Below are 4,879 nucleotides of genomic sequence, written 5' to 3'. Positions count from 1 at the left end.
GAGATCTTAAGCAATAAAAATATATGTGTCTCAATTTTTTCTAGTGTCGAATAGTCTTAGTTATTGACCGTTGAAAAGCAGTGTACCGGTAGTGGCGTTTTGACCTTTTAAGGGTTAAAATAGAGAACCTTTAAATCAAAAAAAATTTTCAACCGAAAATGACCTTTCTTACTTTCAAATTTTAAAATAAAAAAATGTTAAGAAAATTGTACAAAGTAAGTTTTATCCCTTAAAATCTTCTTTTTCTTCGTGAAAATTACGAGAAATCAAAAAAGTTTTAACGGCGTTCTGTCATTTGTATCTAAAAGTTTTAAAGCTTAAAGAATGAGTTTAAAATAAAGACATTTCAAATCCAAAAAACTGTTAACCAACAATCAAATCTTGTACTCCCAAATTAAAAAAATTAATTAATTTCAAGAATTTTGTACAAAATAAACTTCGTGGATCAAATTCAGAATAGAAAATTTTGAATTCAGATAATTCTTTCAAATTCAATATATATTTTAAATCTGAACAGAATACGAATAGCGAGGTAAAAGTTTTTTAAGTACTTGCGTCAGTATTGTAGAATTTAAGAATAATATTCTTTAAAATTGAATAATTTTAAATTCGATCTCTTGCGAATTAGACAATTTAGCAACTGAAATCCATTAACTTTTCATGAAATCTCTAAAATCGTTAAAAATCCCTATAAGTCCCTTAACATTTTATTTTATTTCATTTATTTCCTAAACATCTATAGAAATCCGTCGGAATTCTTTGAAATATTACTGTTATCATTGATATCCTGGATGTTTTTTAGAATCCCTTGAAATCTTATGAAATACTACGAAGCTATTTGAAACCCCTTAAAAAATGTTCGGACCTTGTTAAATTTCTTGAAAGCCCTTACAAATGTTAAGATCTCGTTAAATTTCTTGGAATCTTTTAAAATACCATAAACTATTTAAAATCCTTTAAGAGTCCTTGACAAAATTTAAATTTAATTACGTCAGAATAAAACTACTTTTGAATTAAGCATTCTTAACTACAGATTTTTTAACTTTAAACGTTCCACAATTAAAGTTTTTAAATCTAAAGCTTTTTTAATTAGATTATTATTAAATTAAAAAAATCAAAAATGTCTACGGAAGAGTAGCAAAGTGATTGAACAAAATTTTAATTGAAGGACTTTTCAAACAAATTAACGTTAAATTGTTTGATTTGTCGATTTGAATGATTATGAAATTGAAGTATTGTCAATTGAAAAATTAAAAATAAATCTTTAGAGGCACTGTTTAGTAAAAAAATTGTCTAAGAATTAAATTATTTTTCAAATTTTATAGTATAGTAACGGTTGTTCCGAAGAATCATGACCTTGAAACGTTTTATGATTTTATTTTTTTGACATTTCTTAAATGTAGCAATTTGAAAATCTTTGATATCTAGAGCGCTTTTTCTGCATACATTTTTGAATTTTCTTTTAAAGATTTTGGAAATCTTTAAAAGATTTGAACTAAAAGTTGATCTTTAAGAAAATAAAAATTAAACCATAAATATTCTAACTTTTTATAGTAAACGTTTTCAACCTTTGAACTTTTAAAACTGCATAATTATTCAGTTAAAATAATAACAATTTCTGATTTATCAATAGCCTGAAAAGAACAATGTCAATTGGAAATCGATTAAAAATAAGCTATTTTAAATTAAATGCATTTGAAAATAAAAAAGATTTATTTTATAAATTGGTCAATTTTGATGATGTGAAACATCAGTGTAAGTGGTACAAATTAAAATAATTCATTCAAATAAATTTGAATAAAATTTATAAAAAACTACAAAATTATACAGATTTTAATCTGCAAGTTTAATAATTAAAATATTGAAGAAACAGTACGAAGTCAAAGCATTAGTTATATAAGCAATATAAGTATTCGTAAGAATTTTAATATTTTGATCTAAAGTTCTCTTTTAACTATTGCCATAATAAAAATCCATTCACATATTTTTCTGAAGAAAAGTTAAATGGTGTCGCGGGAGAACCTTGTAAGTTGCAGGAACAAGTTTTACAGAAGAGCATATAAATATTCTTAAAATTTAAATGATTTAAAAAAGAACAAATGAAATAGTACTTCCGAGAGTTTATGGAATTCTATAGATCCGTAGAATAAAAAGTTGGAAAATGTTCGTCAAAATTTTCTTGCAGTCCGATCCATGTGAGTATCATGAAAACAATTCATTTTTAAAATCCATTTTTTACACTCTATTTAACAAAAAAATATATAATTGAAATACGAGAATGAAAAAACGAGTAGCAAAAAATGCAAAAACGAGTAGATGATTTCTTAAAAAAAAAGATGCGTTTTCAAAATATTCTATCAGTTTGTTTTAAAATGTATGGACGTAAAAAATAATAGCGCCATGCGATTCTGCTAAAAAGTTGCGTAAAGGTTTATTTTACCATATTTTATGAACTCAATTAGCGATATAGTATAAATAAACAATTTCACGTATAGAATTTACATGCATACTATATAACAAATTGGGTATAGCAAGACATAATAATACATTTGTTTACTTTGATGAATTTTCCAAATTTTGGAGTAAATGGTTTTAAACCTTTTCTTAAATCTTCTGTTCAGTTTAAAAGTATGTAAAATATTATACGGGGGCGCCCTAAAAAATACCATATCCCCCATAAAAAATGTGAAGTCCCGTTTACAACTAATTCTATTCTCGTTCCGTTAAAACCACGCACACTAAAGTATTTTGAGGTACAGATTAAGAATAAAACTTCGAAAAGATTCGCAAATGACTTTTTCAAAGTCAATTTAAAAAAATATTTATCACTTGATAATATTTTATCACTTTAATGTCAATTATAGAAATTGTTCTTTTTTAATATTTCAAATGAAACTACAGTTAATTATTAAATTAATCATCAATTAATTAAATTCATTTAAATAATTTAAAGCTATTAATATTCAATGGTTGATTAAAAAAAATTATTATTCGTACATTTTTTGATAATAATATCAATTTTTTTGATCTACCCGACTGATATTTCACTTTTCCACTAGAAAGAAGCATTGCAAAAGGTTTCAAATGATTTATTCAAAAATTTGGAAAAGTCATCGAAGTAAACAATTACCCAAAAATTGTCCTACCCATGAATTTAATATAATTGCTTCTGCAGAATCGAATGGTGCGATCAGCTTAATCGTATCTCGCATATTTAAAAAAAAATAATGAAAAACAGGTTATGCTATTTAAAAACAAATTTTTTATTACTACAATGTACGGTGGAATTCTGGAGAATTCTTTTAGTGAGTAAAACATGTATTTAAACAAGTTTTGCCTATATTTTTATGCCGTGACACCCTTTAATTATCAAGCAAATTTTTGGTATATCTTCAATTTTTGAATGAAATTATTTTTCAGTCTTTTTCTTTTTAATTTCTGTTTTAATATAAATAAATTATGTTTCTTTCTCATTTCCGGTGTGTCTACACTGTACGCGTTTACTGGTTCGTCGGGTCCCTTTGTCTTAAAGCCACCTAGAGAGAATCCAGTCTAATTAAATCCACCGATCCTCTGTAAGCATTCCTCCTAATAAGGGATGCAAATACATCAGCAACCAAACTCAATCGCGTTTGCAACCATGCAAGTCACGTAAGCAGTGATTTGCGAAATTTCATCATCAGATAGCTTTCCGCTTCGCCGACTACATTCAACGATATTATTAGCAAATACCATCATTATTGATTCCATCATCAACATTTTCTACCATTTTATAATTTTTCGATTCATATTTTCCAAAAAGAGTTTCATTCTCGAATTACCGTACCTCGGTATTCAAAACACTAGTTACATTGTTCGACCTTTTTTTTCGAGCGAGGTAATAATACTCAGATGATTACTCCCAACTGAGGTAAAATTTCCGAAGATATCTGCGATTAACCACGGTAAGTTTACCTTAGCTTCGACTGCATACCTCACGTTTACCCTGCTTGACAAATTATCTGCCACTAAACTACGTAAAGTATTTTTCTGCAATTTGAATCTCGTACCCTTAAATAACTAATCATAATGACCAAATTTTTCTTGTTAATTTATTTAGGGGCAATCGAAAAATATTGTTAGTCGATTTGAAGGAGAGGGAGTTTGTTGAAATCTTACTGTTATGCATCAACAAAGTAGTTACACTTTCTATCAAGTAGTTAATGTTTCAACGAAAAAGGACAATCCCTCAACAAAAGTGTAACATCTGGCATTTCAACCAAGACACGGTGATCCTGAAGCAAGTTTAGGTTGAACAAAAATGTCATCCAAAACGGAGAACGCCACTGTTTTCTACAGTTTTCAAGCTTTCTAAAACGCTTTTGCACGAAATCGGAGCTGCTCGTTTGTCGAAATGGCACCGGAAAATAGTTTTTACATTTTTTAATACCAATAATAAAAATACGTATTTAGCAAATTTATCGTAGTCGGTTGGATTTGATTTATATTATAATTATTGATAAAATTTAGTTTAATTATAAGATTTTCTCGTTCTAATTGAACTTTTACAATCATTTTTCGGTTCTGAGCCAGCTATAGCCGAGATCTCGGCTATGGCTGGCTTTTTCCTTCTATAAATGCACGCGCCTTAAGAACCACTGCACTCGACACTCTGATGGGTCTTTTAGTAATACATAAGAGCAATGGAAAAAGGAAAACCCAAACATATTTTACCCGCAGTCAAGAAAGAAACATTGATAACAGTTTATTTGTGCATAATTCAACATAAAAAAAAATATAAAAAACTGCTATATAAATCAGCTTAGAACCGAAAAATGATTGTAAAAGTTCAATTAGAACGAGAAAATCTTATAATTGTATTCAATTTTATCAATAATAA

At 27.6% G+C, this 4,879-nt stretch overlaps 1 protein-coding gene across 1 annotated transcript in view; it reads left to right on the top strand.

Annotated features, from left to right (window-relative positions):
* The window catches only part of LOC117178914 (protein-tyrosine sulfotransferase), a 221,753-nt gene that overhangs the window by 20,348 nt on the left and 196,526 nt on the right, over nucleotides 1–4,879 (top strand). The gene's annotated exons all lie outside the window — the stretch shown is intronic.

This window comes from Belonocnema kinseyi, chromosome 8, assembly GCF_010883055.1.
Source record: "Belonocnema kinseyi isolate 2016_QV_RU_SX_M_011 chromosome 8, B_treatae_v1, whole genome shotgun sequence".
NCBI lineage: Eukaryota > Metazoa > Arthropoda > Insecta > Hymenoptera > Cynipidae > Belonocnema > Belonocnema kinseyi.
The sequence above is the reverse complement of the archived record's forward strand: the minus strand, read 5'-3'. Positions and strand labels throughout refer to the sequence as shown.